This window comes from Protopterus annectens, chromosome 5.part0, assembly GCF_019279795.1.
Source record: "Protopterus annectens isolate FY-2018-M chromosome 5.part0, PAN1.0, whole genome shotgun sequence".
Classification (NCBI taxonomy): domain Eukaryota; kingdom Metazoa; phylum Chordata; order Ceratodontiformes; family Protopteridae; genus Protopterus; species Protopterus annectens.
The window spans coordinates 1,260,233,859-1,260,254,524 of record NC_056735.1 but is presented as its reverse complement, the minus strand read 5'-3'; positions in this window follow the sequence as shown (position 1 = coordinate 1,260,254,524).

Sequence of the window (20,666 nt, the reverse complement as noted above, 5' to 3'; positions counted from 1 at the left end):
GAGGGGCAATAATTTAAAAGGAATGTTTGAAAAAGGAGGAATTAGGGAGCAAAACAGTATAAACAGTAACAAGAGAAAAGGTTTATTTAAATGTGGTACTTGTAATTATTGCCCCTACCTTATAACAGGGGATTCTGTGTATTTCCATGCTAGAAATAGGAAATTGATGTTACAAACATTTGCTAATTGTTGTACTAAAGGGATAATTTACTTGGTCCTGTGTAAAAAATGTGATGCTTTCTACATTGGGAAGAGTGAAAGAAAATTTAAACAGAGAATTTATGAGCACACCTATGATATAAGAACTAAATGTAAAACAAATTCCCTATTTAAACACACTAAGGTATGTTTAGAAGCAGAATTTCATTTTTTTATATTGGAAGTTGTACCTATTGATCCAAGGGGTGGGATGTGGGAGACGCTGGTGGAATACAGGGAGTTATACTGGCAAATTGTTTTGGAAGCCAGTAAGCCCCCTGGGTTAAATGACATGATCTCCCTCACCCCAGTGTTAAAGTTGAGATCTGCAAAATTATGAGAAATTTGTGTAATTTTCATCATTGCCAGTAGATGGAACTATGTCAGTTTGATTATACGACACTATGCATTTTATATTTATGTATATAATGTTTTTAACACAATGTTTTTATGATATAACTGTCTTTAGTGATTTAATAATTTATTTATTGTTATACATATTAAGTCCATTTTACAATCTGAGGATTTTAAATATATTCCAAATATATTTTCATTTATTTATAATTGGAGAAATTTTACTATTGGCTAATTCAAATTGGTTTAGGGGTATATAAGTGAACAATTAATAGATGCCTAGTATCTGATGAAGTTCAGGACGAAAACGTAGTTGTTTTCAATTCAGCGTTAACGTGTATCTTGTGTGTGAACTGCGTGTGAACTGTTCTGCCTTTGAATAAACTGTGTGCCTACATTCGCTGGTGTTCGAGGTGCTTTTTGTGGATTACTAGTGTACTTTGCACCTTCCGTGTTTTGGTTCATGATATGAATTGTAACCTGCCAGTGCTGGGGTGCTCTCTTGAGCCTTGAACCAGGTTTCCATCACTGCACAAACATTGATTTTCTCCATGCTGAGGAGAGCCTCGAGTGTGTGCATTTTGAGGTTGAGACTTCTGGCGTTGAGTAGCATTATCTTTAGTTTTTGGTTACCTGTGCTGGTTACAGTGGTTGGTTTGTCCTTTGAGTCTTGCCTAAAAAAGGCACTATGGGGATGGCAGGAGCCTTGGCCAGTATTCGAAAACCTAGGGGTGACAGGTGCAACCCATCTCTGGCAAAACAGCGAGGCTTGTCTAGCATGTCATCCCAGGCAGACAGACACTGGATCCCCTTAGAATGACACCAGAAGCTTAGCCAATTGTTGAAAGTGATCATTTTGTCTTTGTATTGTGGTATTATTCTAGGTGAAGGTAGTATGCTACTCAAGGTCAGGGTCATACCAGCTTGGGCTACATGATCAGTGAGCTCCTCAATGTCTCTTTTCATGTAGTCCAGGGAGGTACGTCTTAGATCATTCACACCAACATGTACAATGACAGCATCATACTTGTACTTGTTCTGGAGTGACCTAAGTGCCTGTGTTATGTGGCAGATCCGAACACCCGACAGGCAGCTGACAGTAACCTTCTCCTTGTTCAGCCTGGTGAGTGGAACATGTTTGTCTTGTAAAGCTAAGAGACCTATACAGGGCATGTGCATAGTATAGTACTGTTGCATGCATGTGGTGAACTGCATGTGATATATTGAATTAATAACATTCAACTGTACAGTGTTCTGCTGGACAATAAGCACATTTGTGACTGATATTTATTTTATTTATTTATTTTATTTTACATTTGTTGACCGATCTAGTCTAGCTGGATACATGTCCATTTTCAGTAGAGGCCCAGGGAGAAAAGCTCCAAGTAAAAACTTATACAATTAATCTAAAAGTTGTGACATATATTATAAAAACAGGAATCGTTTTTTTTTTTTCAAATTATAATAGTCATAGTTATTACATATATGCAAATTGTATGCAATAATATAAAATGGTGAGACTATGAAGGGAAGATAATAGAGGGTATAGTTTAGAAAGAAAAGTAGTAACAGGAGAAAAGTTAGTCAGGGTTAGTACAGGAGCATAGCCAGTGTTTACATTAGTACGTTGATAGCACAGTAGGGTTTGACATCACTGTGATAACCTGGAAGATGTCCAGCAGTCATAAGTAGGCTATTATGTTAAAGTGTCATTGCTCACAGACTTGCCAATGGTTTGGCTGACATAACACAGGTATATGTGTAGTCGCAACACAATTCACCCTGTACTGGGGGTAAAGAACACCTCATACACACATGCTGTACACATAGGCAACCTGCATCACACAGGTTAGGTGGGAACATTGCCACCCTTTCCAGCCCAGTTGTACAGGGGGATATGCACATCAACCACACTCCTCCCCTCAGCAATGGTGAGCATGTACTTATTGCCTACTGATGGCAACAACAGCATATCTCCATGGGGCATAATAACGTCACTGTCTGCCTCCTACATGAACTAAGGCATGTGCTCACAGCTCAATCACATACCACAGTCAAACACAGACCTGCCACCATCCACACACCAACCACATGGAAGATGCCCACTGTCAACCCTCTACATAGAAATGAGTGGAGAATAGAGGATTATGCAATCAAGTATCCAACAGTGGGGGATTAAGATAGCTCAAGGACAAAAGTGTAATGCAAGTTGCTATAGCCATGATAGCTTGGAGGGTTATGGTGTAGTGTGGATTATTTGCAAGTAATATCCACTATTGATGTGAAATTTGACAACCGTATGAGGTTCTGTGACCTTTTTCCACTTTATATCTTCCAGGTAACATGCAGAGAGCTTGCCTACCAGCATTCTCTGTTGGGGAAACTAACATCATCACCCAATATGTGATTGGACATTATGTCCTGTTATTTGGAAGGAGAGCAGAAGATGCGTGAGAGAGGACCGTCATGTGGAACAGTGTGGTCCACAGGGTAAATGATGCCAGCCTGCACAGCAAACCTTATGAGCATGTGCAGCATCGGGTCATCAACCTCATCTGCCATGCCTGTTAATGGGCTCCTGCTGTAGCGAGGGACTGGCTAGCCACAGGTGGGGGCCCAGCCATCCAGCCCCCATTGACACACACTAAGGAGCTCCTCAACAAACTTGGGGCACCTGCCTAATGCACAAACCCTGAGGGAAGCATTGTGGAGATGGGTTGCACACACACACACACACACACACACACACACACACACACACACACACACACACACACACACACACACACACACACACACACACACACACTGAACAAGGAGCATGCAGGTAAGAGCCCAGTGGGGATTAGTACACTAATGTATCAGGCATACATGTATCTGTATTGTATCTACATCCATGTGTCAGATCCGATTGCAGTTGTAGATGGGATTTTCTAATGCACAGAGGTGTGCATCTATGGTGAGGACAGGACATTCTGTATTATTGCGGTTAGTATTGTAGATGTGTAGACATGCTGCATCCATCCTGTACCAAGGCCACATGTGAGTCTGCTGACAATAACGCCCTCTCACAACTACCTATGACCCTCTAGTCTGCATATGGCACAGCAGCCTGAAGCTGGTGAGTATGACATTGTTCTGTTGTTGCCTGGAAACACCCCAGGCATGTGAAGGGCATGCAATTTACCATGCACACAACCATCAGTAATAGCTATATTGCTTTATGTAATAGCTATATTGCTTTTTGTGCATGTTCACTTGTGCTGGGGTTAACTGCATTGCATCACAGTAGTCATCAATGGGGCCTGTCTGACATGAATTCAACATTCCTATAGCATACCTCACAACTTGTCAACACCAAGATGTCTGGACAGAGGCCAGCAAAATGGGCTGGACAAATGGCCTAAGGTATGGCCATGTGTGACACATTAGTGGTATACAGTGGATATAAATTGTATACACACCCCTTTTAAGATGCAAGGTGTTCCTATTACATACTAATTAGGACCACAATATTTTAGTTCACACTTCTTCCAGCCTTTAATGTGACCCATAACAGGAACAGTTCACTTGTAAAACCAAGCCTCTGGACTCATGTATTGCACCTACTAGGCTGGCCACCTGTGAGGGTATCAGACATCGTATCAGCATGATGTTTCAGTCAGGTATGATACCTCATGCTGCCATATGTGTCAGTACCCTCACTGTTGCCTATTTGGCTACAATATCACATACATGGGCATTATTAAGACACACACACCACTTCCGGTCATGTGTAGTTTGCAAACATATGGATATTCCAGACACATCTATACAGAGGGCAGTACAATGGTTTAACCTGCTGCATGTGAGGCAGATGCTGTCACCACACTATATAAAGTAATGGCAGTGGGAGGTGGTCACCAGCCGTGAATGGTATACACTTCAAAATGGTATAAGCCACACAAGATATGATTCGCAAACACACACACACACGCATACACACACACACATGCATTCACACACACACACACACACACACACACACACACACACACACACACACACACACACACACACATACACACACACACACACACACACACACACACACACACACACAGTTGCCAACTCCTGCCTATCTAGGTGTTCCTACTATAATGCTACGCAGTTAACAGACATGCCACATAGCATATAAATGTCCACCTACTCCAAAGGTACTTCTAAGGTGGATGGCATCAACAGGACTACTAAATTGGAGTGAGGGGAAGTGTAAAGATTAGTACACAGGTCAAAAATGGTGTAACCCACACACTACATGATTCTCGCACAAAGACACACACACATCCAAACAGTTGCCATCAGGATGATTAGAACTCCTGCCTATCTAGTTATTGTTACTACAGTGTTACGCAGTTATCAGACACACCACAGAGCTGATACATTTCCACCTAGTCCAAAAGTACTTCTAAGGTGGATGGCATCAACAGGACTAATAGATTGGGGCAAGGGGAAGTGTGAAGGAAGGTTGAAGGCTAGTACACAAGTCAAAAATGGTGTAAGCCAGACAGTACATGATTCACACACACAAACACACACACTTGCCAGCATTGGGATTAGAACTTTTGCCTATCTAGTTATGTCTACTACAGTACTATGCAGTTACCACACTCACTACAGAACTTACTGAATTTTTACATGGCAAAAGCTGCTGATAATTGCACAGCTGCATTATAGTATTACAGGTGGTAGACAGTCTGCCTTCTGTTCCACCCATACATCGTGCTAGTTCTTTCTGCCTTGCACATCAACTAGCATTTTGGCTTGGCACTTCACCAGGTTATTGTATCAAGAAGTGTGGTACACCTGGAAGCTGTCAGCAGTACTCTTTCATCACAGATGTAGCTCCAGTACTTACTAGTTATGTCCACCCCCCCCTGGCATGTTTGAAGGGCAGTTTTCTGTGGTTTCACCCATTAACCTGGTGCACTTTTCCATTCTGAGGCACTGTTGCAACTGCCTCATGTCCACAGACAACCCTCCCCTCTAAACTCCATAGGTTCATAGGTTCATAGGTTGGTACTTGGCTATCAGCCCTAGGGCCTATATAAGCCTAGCCATAACAATTCCCTGGCTATTTCTTCCCACAATATTTACTTCCCTGGACCCCTGTCTAGCAGGGTGACTGACATGATTCCCGCGGTGAATTTCCTTTCTGCCATCCAGTCATCAAGGTTCCTTTTGAAGAGGGCCAAAGAGGCACTCTGCTTGACATGTATGGGCAGTTTATTCCAGAATCTGGGGAGTCTCTCCAAACACTAAGACCTGTCAGTGTTACCCATATATCACCCAATGTGGGCATGTGCACTCTCCAGCAAAGACTGGACTAGCAGGTCAAGAAGATAAGATCAACACCTGCACCACTCTATGTGGAACACATAGCTCACCATGACACTCACGTTGACAGCCATGACATACAGTGGAAAGCCACACACCCACCTTCCCAGAGGCACTCAATGGACATTTACCCAAACAGCACAGACCAGCAAGACAGACACCCACACAGACACCGTGACATGGCACATGCCAAGGGACACATATTTAACCTACACAGTGTGCCCCTCAACCTAACCACCTTGCACAATACAGTGATCATAGGTAACTCAATACTGAGGCACACACATATTCCACTCACTAAGTTGAATATGGAGCAGGTAACAGCCAAATATCTATCACATGCCAGCATCCAAGACATGACACAGCCAGTCATGGCACTCCACAACAACTATGAGTATCACTCTGTATCCATATGGGTGTGAATGACTTGGGACACTCCTCCATGGACTACATGACAAGAGATATGGTTGAACTCTCTGATTATGTGGTCCAGGCTGGTGTGACAGTATCCCTGACTGGTGTGCCACCATCACCCAGAATGATGCTGCAGTACTATCAACAGATGATTGACTGCAGCATTGGCTTACATGTTTTGTGTCATTCTCGGGGGATCCAGTACCTCTCTGCTTGGGATGACATGATTGACAGAACCCAATGACTTGCCACAGATATCCTACATCTGTCAGCGCTGGGTTTCCGGGTACTGGCTAAGTGTCTTGCCACCTCTATGAAGCCTTATTAGGCAGTGTCCCTAATGGAATTACCACCATAACAGCTAGACGTGTATGCAATCTGAGGGTCTTGCTGCTCAACAGTAGACATCTAACTGTCAGGATGCAGTCACTCAAGGCACTTGGAGTGGAGGACACATGTCTGCTGTAATGGAGAGGTGGTTCACAGCAACAGACAGCATAACTGCAGTATCTGGCTATGACACATTCCACAACTGTCAACCCCCAAATATGGACCATACCACACCTCCACAGGTGTTGTTATTTCTGTATTCATTATGGCTAGGAACACCTCCAGACTAGTATCCCAGCATAAGGCATTGGAGATGTGTCCAGTACAACTGCCTTGAGGTAATAGTGCAATCCAGACCATAGCTTGCTATGGGTCCACATCTATGTCCCTAGACTGTCAATGCACATTTCTCAAACACCCTGCTATCTATGATGGCCCAACGCAACACTGACATAGTATGAGACTTTAACTACCCCTTCATCACCTGGGGAAAGTGCCAGTACAGTGGCCCAACACTTTTGGGATTCATCATTTCTAATGCCCTGGACCAGCTCATACTGATCCTCAGTAGAGAATACAACACCCTTGACCTGTGTTGACTACTTAAATATGGGACTGTTGCTCATGCGTAGATGTCAGCCTCTGCATGGTGAGAGCCACACAGGCTGTAATCAACATGGAACTCAACATGTCAGCCACACCCCCTACAAAGGTAACCACCTTGCAAAACCTCACCAAAGCAGACTTTGCAGCCATGAAAACAGGGGTGGATGACTACACTGCACCCATGAAGATGGGAAAAAGCTGCATGACTGTGGAATCATACATGAATGCATGATATTAGCCAGAGCCAACAGAACCCAGAAACTGTCCTCCAAACACTGGGAGACAATGTGATAATCCCCTGGCATTACTAAAGTGTACATCAGAAAGAGAACACTGCTGCAGAGAAAGGTGGTGTCTCATGACTGTTGAACTCCCTTATTAGCCTCAAACATAACTTTGGATTCCTCATGGAATCCCCTACAGGCATCTATGATGACAGACATGCAGCAGACACTGACAACAATCACAACAGCCTTTGATAGTTACATCAACAACCTCCACAGCATTAAATACAAGTGCTGTGAGTTACTGCACAATACTAATACCTATCCTGATACAACAGATATTGGCCACAGTCTTGGCAATACATTCAGTGCCAGATTTACCCATCTCTCCCTCCACAAGTGAAGTGTTGAGTGAATGTGTTCTCATATGCTGTATCCCATTTCTGTTCTAGGCATCTGTGTGGCACTAGGATGTGGTCTTGCAACAAGACCACGAGGTATGGCAGTATGGTAACACATCCACCATGTCATAGGCAGGGTACAGCTGTATGTGCATGAAAATCACTAGTCTGTAACACAGTGAATGCATATGCCTCACAGATTATAGGGATGAGGGTTGTACATATGTATATGTTGATTTAAAACATCTGTTGTAGAATGAAGAATGGTACGTGATGTGGTTTGTCACACCTTCAATTGCTAATAACCACAGCCACAGGGGATATTCATCAACCAAACACTCTGACATTATTATTCACACACACATACACACACACACACACACACACACACACACACACACACACACACACACACACACACACACACACACACTTGCCAGTACTGAGATCCATAAGTTCATTGCTTCATTGGTGTGTAGTAGGTGAATAGGCCTGAAGGCTGTACAAGGCTAGCCCAAGGGAATACCCTGGCATCAGGCCACATGAAAATAATCCCCAGTGTGGCTCAGGAGTATAGTGACAGGAGTGGTCCCCAGGGGTGGGTATTGTATTCCCCATCCACTCATCCAGATTTCTATTATGGGTGGCCAGTGATGTGCACTGCTTCAAATGTATGTGATTTATATTCCATAACATGGACAGTGTCTGGGTTGTGCACATGTCCCACATGCATGTTCTTTTAAGTATGGAAGTGTGCTTGAGGTCTCTGGGACATGTTGTGTGGACAGATTGGTATCTTCAGAAGTAGCATTTCTGACCTTGTTTGGTGAGACATGGCTGTGTAACTGAGGTAGTGATTGCACCTACATAGACAGTATGATACGGGGATTCATTAGAGTTATTGGAGTCTGTCCATACAGGGCATGTCTATAAGGCATGGTATTCTCTTTTTGACGTACGTTTGCAGACTTTACAATTGTTGCAGGTGTCCAGTGGGGAACATGGCAAAAGGGCCACTGTACACATTGATTGGGCTACTAAGGGGATGGAACAGGGTGCCATGTCCTTTTACTTGTTGGTTGACACACAGTCAGGAGATGTAATACATCAAAGTACTTTCTGATGTCAGTGGCACTTTTGTGGTCAACAGGCAGCTGTCAACCTGTGTTCCCCATTCTGTTACAATAACATCACTGTTTAGTGGAGTACCACCAATATATTACTTCATGTGAGCCATGTTGTTGCCAAAGGTCATGGTGGCACATCTCTTGGCATTGAGGTAATGTCCAGGTTTCTGACAACAGTCATAGGTGTCAAATGCCCTCCGGGCATTATGTCAACATCACATGGATTAAGAATGCTACCACTCACCTTACTGTTGTATGCAAACATTATCAGCCAGGGTGCCTTTGTGTTCTCCTGCACCTCAGAAGAGTAGATCCCAAACACAAGAGGACATGAATCCATACCCTGTGTGAAACCAGTCATGTCTGGTCATCATTTTGACATGGCGGCCACTGCAATCACACCGTGGATACTATCTGTGAGGCAATTTGTAGGAGACCTACTGATATAGTGGTTGCTGCCTAGCCAAGTGTGTTTGTGAATGATTCCGGGGTGGAGAGTGGTCTCTGGGTATTAGAAGGGTTGCCTATATTGTTAACTAATCTATACTGTCACATAGTCATTGCACATGGCAGTACACATTTAAGGCTGTGGATTGTCTACACCAACCTCTACGGTGTTTGACAACTGTTGGCCTTGTAATGTGGACATTGGGAAATATACTAGGTCCTCAATATAATAATTTAGCAAAACCAACTCCCCAATGGATCCTGTTATTAGACAATCACACCAGCACCCACAAACACTTGCCAATACTGAGTTTCAAACCCCAATCTAGCTATGAAGTGTTACTACAGTGCTAGGCATTTATCGCACTCACCATGGAGCTTACAGAATGGATGATGTCCCAAGGTACTTCTAAGGTGAGGAACATCACCAGCCCTTGTAAATACCGGCATTGGGTGATGTAGTGGGTGAGAGATTTCACAAAATATTTTACCTTATACACACATTTGCATTTGGCAGGAGTGAGGTTCAAACCTCTACCTAGCTATGTTTTCAGACCTTTATGGTTATGCATTTAACCACACACACACCACTGACCTTACATGGTTTAGGATTGCCAACAGGTACTTATAAGGTGAATGATATCTGCAGGACTGCTAAACTCAGGCACTGAGATGTGTACTGGGTGTAAATGGGGCCAAAATCTTTAAGGTACGGACATATATATGTACACACACACAAACACTTGCCAGGAATGAGATTCAAACCCCTATCTATACAGTTATTGCTATTACATTGTTCCACATTTATCACATGCACCACAGAGCTTACCAATAGAACAGTGTCCAAACATACCACTAAGGTGAGTGACAGCAGCAGTGGTAAAGGAGTAGTAAGGCAAGTGTAGTGAGTGTGAAAGGCCTCAACCACATTCATCTAGAAACACACAAACACTCACACACAAGTTTACATTCGACAGGAATGAGATTACAACTGCTACATGGATACTTATTTGCACTGTAGTGTTACATAGTTATCACAAGCACCACTGAGACTATAGGGCTGAGGGTTAAACAAAGGAATTTCTACAGTGAATGACATCAGCACATCATGTGATATAGGCCAATGGGATGTGTACTAGGTAGGAAAGGCCTCATAATTGGATTCTCTCTGTCGCTGTTTGTCTCTCTCTTCCCCACGTCTCTGTGTGTGTATGTTTGACATATTATATTATGTTGGCCTTAGATACGTGTGAGTATTCCTATCCAATGTATGTCTCTGTGTGTGTGTGTGTGTGTGTGTGTGTGTGTGTGTGTGTGTGTGTGTGTGTGAAGTATCAATGTGTACAATTTGGTGTGTGTGCACAGACATCTGCGAATAACAGATATCTGTAGTCCACTGTGTTGTTAGACATGGGCTTCATTTCTCTAAGTGAAGGAGGATGCCCAGTATGGCCTTCTATATTGAGTGTGTGCATCCATTCCAGGAAGGGTTGGACTCCATTTCAGGGTTTTGTGTGCTACAGCTACATCTAGCAACCTGTTTCTGCTGGATATCTGTAGACAGGTTGCCAATATGGAGACACAATGGGTGTAACATACGGGGGATACTGTAACTATTGCTGTCTGTGCTGCTTGTGTAACATGGTTGGTTGTATCATAGATTTTCTGACATATGTACTGTTTTACACTGTGATTTATCATGTCATCAACTATTGACAGTTATCATTCTTTGCTCACAGTTATTTACCAGGGAAATACAAGATGATGCTGAGACCAATATTCTGAGGCATATAGACTACACAGTCTGGCACACTCTTGCCATTGTGGAGGGGTAGCTACATACAATAGACTGCTGGTTCTGTGTAAATGGTGCAGCACCTTGTTAGTATGCTGGCTGGGGATCCCCTTCTTGTGCTTTTCTTTACTTAATGGAATGGCCATATCCTGCTGGGGCCATACCTCTCAGCTGTACAGATACACAAAGGTTATCCAGAGGCAGGACTCATGTATCTGGTCATATTACCTTCACATTGTGGTTTACGAACAGTTTTGTGGCTATTCATTCATGGGTTTGCAGTCAGGGGGTAGTATGGATAGAGTTTCAGACTTCACACACTCCATGACATCCGTGCTTCTACACCTCCCCTCTGTTATTCTCTTCCTAACATTATGTAAGCAATCTCTCAGAGGTATCCCTATAGTTCAGCCTTTATACCAGTAGTATTTATGGCTTGGTCCACAGTCCTTGCAGTAGGACATGGGGAGGCATGCTACTGGCATTTGTCAACATGGCCTTGCATTTGTTTTCTGTTTCCTGTGTTAGGTTATTAGTTAGGACCCCCTGACATTCCACACATTGGCACTATGGGTGAGACACGGGCCTTTGCCAGAGTACTGTATGCCATTTGAGAGTGCTGCAGGCCATCTGTAGCAGGCCAGTGCATTCTGTCAGTCATACGTTCCCAGGCTGCAAGCCAGTGGATTACCCTGGGGTGACAGTGGTGAGTGGTTGAGGTGTTCCTGTCAATCCTTCCTGTTCATACTGATCCACTGGTCTGGATGTGGTCGGGTTGCTGCTTACAGCTAGGGATACACCTGCATTGGACACCTATTCAGCATGCAGCATCATGTATGTATTCCCATACAGAGATGGGTTCATGCTGTACTCATACCCTACAGCAAGGATATGACCTGTGATAAACCTGTGGCTGATGATGGGGTGAGCTGGGTGCATGGTGATATGGAAGCTACTTGCACCTGACTCACAAATATACTTGGGACATTCCCCTTATGCTGGTTTGTGTGTGGACATGGGCAGCCTGTCATCACTTTATAACTGTGCCTTTTGTGGTCTGCCCGTGACTGGCCAGACTACAGTATTCCGTACTAGAGGGACAACTAATGTGATGCTAACCTCTATGTATAACTCCAAACTTTGTGCAGTTGACAATTATTTTATATGCACTCTGTGTAGGTTACTTCCACCTGTGTATTGTTTCTATATATGGGCCCCCTTTCATGGCATGTCCAGCTTTCTGACTGTGACAGATATTGACATCTGGACAGTGAATATGTACAACTAGTATGTATAAAAAGTCGAACTGCCACAGTAGAAGGAAAATTCTTTATTGCAAGGGCAAAGTGAACACTTTCACGACCTTCCAGATCGCTTCATCTGAATTAATAAAACATCCCATGCCGTCTTTGATATATATACTTACAAAGTGACCAATCAGTTAAGACAATTAAATATTTATATCAGACTCAATTAATTTAAAAATAGAAGAAAAAATGTGAATAGACATAAAACTGTTAAAAACAGTATACAAGTTCAAATGTGAATGCCTATAGAACCATGTAGAAGGGAATTAGTGCTTTAAGGCTCTTGCCTTTAAAAATGGTTTCAAAGAAAACAGTTTCATTAATGCCAGGGGGTTTTGTCTGCATTTAGTTGCAGAATCCATTTTTGCTCAGCCTCTTCTGTTCTATTTCTAAAGTTACCCCCTCTGATATTTTCTTCCAGAACTTCTAAAACTAAAAATTTAAAAACATGGTGCATCCCTTCAGCTTCTACATGTTTAGCTAGGGCACTACTCTCCTTTTTGCGTACTATGTCCCTCATATGTTCTAAAATGCATTCTTTGAGTATTCTATTTGTCTTGCCCACATAAAAAAATTTATAATATTGGCAAAAACTAAGATAGACTATGGGCAGGATTCACGAAGGCTTGCACGGAGTCTAAGAGTAGAGTAAGACTCCATGCAGTCAACATGTCTGCCAAGCGATCCAGGAACAACCGGCAAGGGCGTGCAAGAGAGCTCCTAAAATGACTCTTACACGGACAGGGCTAGGTTATGCAAATTACCTCATTTGCTGCCAAAAGCTATGCAAATTAGGTAAATTTGCGATCCAGGAAACCCTACCTGTCTGAGTAAGAGTAGTGTTATTTGCAGAAATGTACTTCGTTGTCAACTGAGTACCGTTCTGCAAATAGCAAAACGGAGCCATGACAGCTCCAAATAAAGGATGCATCCAGTTGAGGAAGCATGCCAATGGCCAAATATACGGCCATTGGCAATTTTTCCCATTGCAAAATAAAAAAAAATATTTTTTTTTACCTCAATCTCCAAAGTTTAAGCGTAGCGCAGCACCACACAAAAGTGCTGCGCTCTAAAAACCATGAAAAAAAATAAACGCCACAAATAGGGATTTTATTCAAAATATTCAACTGCCATGCAAGTGAATGGCAGGCTGAAGACAACATGGCTACTGATTAGAGGTTGCTAAGGGGGGAAGCTCAGTCTAAGAGATGTAACCAAGCATTAGTAGGCAATCCTATGCAAATGAGGGTAAGGATAGTGAATCCCAGTTTTACATGGCAAATGAGCAAAGTCTGTGGAGTGTAAGAGTAGGATAAGGTGATATCAGAGTAGAAGATAGGTGACATCATGAGGGGGGTATGTATGAAAAAATGTAAGCTCATTGGAGCAGAGTGGCATATGTTTGCTGTCAGTTACTCATCAGTGGAAGAGGTGTGTCAACAGGTATCCTAGCTAAAGCCAAGAAATTGAAGGTGTATGCCATGGATAACACTAAAGTTTCTTGTTGAAGTGCCTGCAATGTGTTTGTACATGGGTGCGCGGCTGTAAATCTGAGCAAGACTGTGTGTGCGCGTGTGCACCTGTGTGCGCGTGTTTAAGCCGGAGTAAGTATGTGTAAGGTTGTTGAAATCTGTGTAAGCACGTTTGCGCCTGTGTGCACACGTACAAGTAAGAGTCAGCAAGTGTTAGGCCGTGTAAGCATGTGCGCGTGCGTGTGAGCTGGTGTGCGCTTGTTTGCACGGCGCTGCCCCCTGTGGAAACAGAAAGGGAAAAGGAAGCACACCAAATAGTAGGAAGTTAACCAAGGAGAACTAGCAGAACTAGCAGGTGAAAACAATCAGAATCAGGCAATTACACAGGCAGTACACTAACCCAGCCCAGCCAAGCACTTAAAACTCTGCAAATAACTTTCCACCATGTTTTCCTCAGACACACTGCAACACTGCAGTAAACTAAGAGAAGTGGAAACTTAAAAAGCTTTACTGAGACAAAGAAATGTTAGGGGCTGCCATTGCTGTTATAAGGTGACATATGCAACATGCTGAGGGTGGTGACAATGTGAATGCTGCTGAGCAACCCGCAGTGAGGAGACAGAGAAGAGTGTACAGGCCCAGGGTAACCTACCAGGGGCTACATGAGCTGGAGATAGTGGAGCGCTATAGAGTGGACAGAGACCTCATGCAGCAAATTGTTGAGCTGTGCAGGCCACGCCTCACACACAGAACCAACAGAGGGGAACCCATCCCAGTGGAAACCAAGGTATGTGTTGGCCTAAAAATACTAGCAACAGGTACCTTCCAGAGACCAACTGGTGATATGATGGGGATTTCACAGGCATCAGCATCCAGGTACTACATGTCAGCACATGTCAGTGACCATGTATATTTCCCCAATTCCCGTGAGGTATTGGCCAGCAATATGCATCTTTTCCAGCAAATAGCGGAATACCCTGAGGTAGTGGGTGCAATAGACTGCATGCACATATGCATCAAAGCACCAGCCGGTGAGCGGGGTAAGGCCTACATTAGCCGCAAGGGCTTCCCCTCCGTCACCTGCCAGGTTGTGTGTGATGCCCAGGGCAGAATACTGAATGTGTGTGCTGGCTGCCCTGGAAGCTACCATGATTCCCATATCTGGCATCTGACACAGCTGTACCAGACATTTGCCAATGGGGACATCCCTCATGGTCACCTAGTGGGAGATGCTGGATATGCACTGGAGCCGGGGCTGATGACACCCATCAGAAATGCACACACACACCTGAACAGGAACACCATAATGAGGCATACGCACAAACAGGAAATTTAATCGAGCGTGTGTTTGGGCTGCTCAAGTCATGGTTCCGGTGCCTGGACACATCTGGTGGAGCCTTGCAGTACTCACCAACTACATGTACCCAAATTGTCATGGTATGTGCTATGATACATAGTATGATTTTGCAAAAACAGCTGCAGCAGGAGCAGCATAGGGCCGGGCCAAACAGCCCCCCACCATTGCCAAGGCCATCACAGGCAGAGCGTGACTCGGAGGAGGAACAACCTGAGCCTGCCCCAGTAGGCAGAAGGAGGTGTGCCCAGTATACTTTGGCCTTGGCAAAGAGGCAACGCATAGCACATACACTGGCTCAGTAGGAACCCTGGAAATGACACCTCTCTCTCTGACTCGCACATATAGTAAAAGGGATGCCTAACTTGACACTACCTGTTTTCAAACATGTATAGGGAGTGTACTATGTGCATCCAACATAGGCAGCCCTGCAGCACCACCTGAGGCATGATTGCCATGTTTTAAGCAATATAAAGCAGTGCTAAACAGCTTTTACCACTATTTAATATATGTAAACAAAATTGCACACACTAACTAGCACAACTTTGGGCAATGTTGAGCAATATTGGGCAATCTTCAGCAATGTTGGTTAACGTTGAGCAATGTTGGGCAAGTTCGTTCAAAGTTGGGCAAAAGCAGGGAAACATGCTCATATTTGCTTTACTGTTCCTTAAGCAGTCTGGTCTGCCCAGTATGAAAATATAAAGCAGTGACAGTCCTCAACCCCAGGATACTGTGCACTATAGCCAGAATAATGAACCACTAAACCATGACAGCATTTCACTGGTCAGTGTGTATGAAGAAATGTTGATAAGTCTATGCAAAGTGTCTCATAGAAACCCTGCAGGCACAGCATAATCCCTGTCGAGTTATGACACAAAGGTGAGCCCTGCAGTAAAATACAACTTGATTTTCAACACACATATAGTATAAATGTTAATATTGGGCGTGTTCACACACGTCAACAAATGTAGTGGACTTCAGACAGCAACACACTGAAAGGTCACACTGGGCATACTCACACACTTGAATAAATGAGGCAAATGTCAGGCAACAAAATACTGAAAGGCCAAATTGGGCATGCTCACACACTTAGGCCATGTCTGAGTACAGCAGTGGGCCACACGTATCTGGCAGTTGCATGTGTTAACCCAGGAACCTCTCACTATTCACCAGTCTTGCCTTGTGCACACAGTTATATGACAACAGACACATATATAATATATTGGAACCCTGTCATAATCAAATATGTACTACAGATACTTAGGTTGTTCATAAAAAGTGGGAAAGCAAAGAAGAGAAAAAAACTGCAATCAGTATCATCAATAAACAATGTGCACTCCAAACATTATCCAATCCAGGTTATGGAAAGATTATCTGCGAAGGAGTCCAGACAGAACCATGACACTTCCTTCAGCTATGTCATAAATAGCAATGTACACTCATATATGCCCTGAGTCAGGGCCAACTGTAAATGACTGACAATGCCAACATCCTGTCAGACAGGCCCATACATACATACCCACCTCCGACTGACAAAAGGCCCTATCATCATACCAGGAGATATCAGATGTAGAATGGGTAAACAGCTCCTCCCAAAGCCGAAAACATGGCATCAATTGGATTACATTGTTTCCTTATATGTGTCATAAGTGAATTGCAGAACAAACAGACCCTGCAACTGAACAGTCTGTTGAGCCTCACCGTCTCTACAGGATATGAAATTGTTAAATGGGTTACAGCAACATATGGCACACTCCACAAGTGTTGGTGCACAACAGACCATGGGAACTATAGTCTTATAAGCCTATGAAGTCTGATCTCCAAGGCCATGGAGTCCATCATGATTGGAGTCATAAACAGAGCTATTGGAAGCCTACAAACACACAACCCTACCAACTTTGGTTTGGTCATGTGCAGATCATGGCTCGCAAACCTGCTAGACTGTTTGCAAGGCAGCCACCCAGGACATACATAACTGAAATGAGCTACACACGTCCCACATAGACTTTGAATAGCCCATTTCCAACATCCCAGACACATGTCGTATCCACAAAATCAACAACCTGTGCATAAATATGTATTGTCATATGATGGATTGGCAACTGGGCCACAGATAGATCACACAAGCTAAGAATTGTGGAGTCCTGTTCAGGCTGTTAACACCTGCTGTCCCTCATGGTTCAGTCCTGGGATTGCATAAAACAAAGTGCACACACATTACCATGTCTAGTCTGATGATGTCAGCATCCTACAAATATAGCAGGAGAAATAAAGACACCCAGTCAAGCATACAGCGTGTCATGTTAATGCATATTTCTCTAGTATCATAATGTAGTTAGGTAGGGGTTTGAATCCTGCATTTGCTGTGTGTGGGGGGGGGGTATATGATTTCCTTTGAGAGGAGTGCCCTTTTTGGAGACTAGGAAAACACCTTAAAAGAGGTATATACCTCTTTGGCAAGTCTGATGATGTCAGCATCCCACAAATATAGCATTGGAAATAGAAGCTCCCAGTAAAACATATAGCACGTTGTGTTAATGGTATCTCTCTAGTATCATAACATAGTTAGGTAGGGGTTTGAATCCTGCAATTGTTGAGTGTGTGTGGGGGTTTATGTTTGTGTGTGATTTCCTTTGAGAGGAGTGCCCTTTTTGGAGACTAGGAAAACATCTTAAAAGAGTTATATACCTCTTTGGCAAGTCTGATGATGTCAGCATCCCACAAATATAGCAGTGGAAATAAAAACTCCCCATAAAGCATATAGCGCGTCGTGTTATTGCATATCTCTCTAGTATCATAACCTAATTAGGTAGATGTTTGAATCCTGCAATTGCTGTGTGTGTGTGTGTGACATTGTTGGTCAATGTGTTATGGGTTTTGCTTTTACTACTGTATGACATATCAGTAAAACAACAGTATGTGCATTGCACACTTTAGGTATCTGTGTGGCAAATACATATATGTACATGTGACCTCAATTAGTTCATAGGTGTGAAGCCTGCTTTCCACATGAATACATCTGTTACCTTTGACAGATTATGCTGCTGCTTTTCAGACCTCACATATATATGTTTGTGACAAGGCCAGCCACTGTAGTGATCTGTGGCCTAGCTCATCTGTGTCACACACACCCATGACAGTTTCTATAGAATAGTGTGAGTGAGGGATCATGCCTGGGGTATATTTCAGACATGTTCAAACACAACAAAGTCTGTCAATAATGGACATTCATTATAGTTGTACAACAACGTTGTGGATATGCAAACAGACCACTTATTGCTTATCTGATATACCGAGGGACTTCAGAATACCTTTGGAAATGTGAATACCAAAGGACAGATGACATAACATGTGGCTGTATGTACATATCGTTACCCGTTCTACATGTTGGGGGCTACTACCTATGTGGTACTATTGGGATACTATGTTTAGTAAATGTGGATGACTATGCTATAGTTGGCTTATAGCTTTACAGCATGGGTTGGACAACAGGTATCTGTCTGTATGATACCCTTGTAGAGGATAAGTTTCTCATCCGGAGAATGCATTGTAGGCCACTGTATGCATTTCCAGATGTGGACGGACTTATCCTTAGTGTGCTTGCTTGTACCTAAGAGGGCTACATGCCAAACAGGAGTGGTCCCAGGAATGTTTGGCTGTCAATACCACTGGTTACTGGTATAGTATAGAACCGGAAGGATCCAAATGCTACTGAGTTTCCTACATCTGTATGTCAGTTGTCAAGACATCATCTAATGATTGGTTATAGTCAGGCTGTTGAAGTTGTGTATACTACCAAAATGCAAACCAATGACAGATAGTAACAGTGTCACCCACAGCATAGTGTCACACCATGTCATACACACATGTGTACCCAAGTTAAAAACATATGTGTAGTAAAATGCATACTGGCCACCAATAGAAACTATGAAGTATTAACACTGTGTAATACAGGGCATGTCACCCTTCCCATGTGTCCACTATGCATGTACATGCAGACAGTGCACCTCCACCATGTTCACAAATGTACACCTGCAAATCTCTACTGCACACATCACACATGTACTGTCCACTCACCAACACATGCTGCCAGAACTACACACATCAGCCAAGTGGCACATGGGCGGACAATACATTTTTGGAATTAACACTGGTGTAAACAATACTACATTGATAATCATAGCTTTAATGCATCATGCCTGCTCAGATATACCTACAGGGATATCATTACACTTTACTGTTGACAACATGCTAACATTGCTACACTGATATAAAGAAACACAGTTGGCCAGCAAAATTTAGCAGTCGAACATGCAACCAGAAACAAGATAGTGAATAACCAGACTTTTATTATAAAAATAAAAAACAGACTGGTTTCGGCAATATAATGCCTTCTTCAGTGTTGAACAGACAATCATACAAATCACAATTAAGTATACAAATTTATACATAGTGCTAACCAATAAGCACGTGAATGTGCTGTTAATACTCATGAATAATACATGATGTATTGTAAGCTAGCTAACACTATACCAGAGACCATGGCTACTATTTATCTAACAACCCAAACAAATAATTCCAAAACCTAAACAAAAACAGTATGTAAAAATAATAACATCATAAGATATAGAACCATAAAGGCAATAGTTATACATAATTGAAATATGTATATACATCCATTGTCATAATTTATCTCCTTTGATATATATATATATAAAAAGAAACTATAAAGGGCCCATTTTTGTAATAAAACAGGCATAGTGAATGACCCAAGCGACAAACATATATCATAACCCATGAAAAATATAATATATTGTTATATATACAAAAGGTGATGTATATGTATAAAATCTGCAATAAATGAGTAAGAAAATATTATACCTTGCATAGATGATAAGTGGAGTGGAAGTTAAAACCATATACAACATTCTTCATGAAATGAGTGTTAAAGATGATCATTGAGTCCAGGTGGAAAATGTGCGCTCAAAGTTATTATGCAGTACTTTTCCTTGTGATTTAAGATACCATGCCACCCTTGTGGGTTGCTGCGATCACCCACTATTCGGTCTATGATCATAAACATAAACTGCGCTTGTTGATGTTTTTAGACATGTTGGTATAAGGCATTAGTCTCCTTTTTGTTTTTAATATCACTTCGATGTTCATTTATTCGTGACCTGAGTGGCCTAGAAGTCTGACCAACATAGAATGCCTCACAATGGCATGAAGCCAAGTAAACAACCCAATCACTACTACAG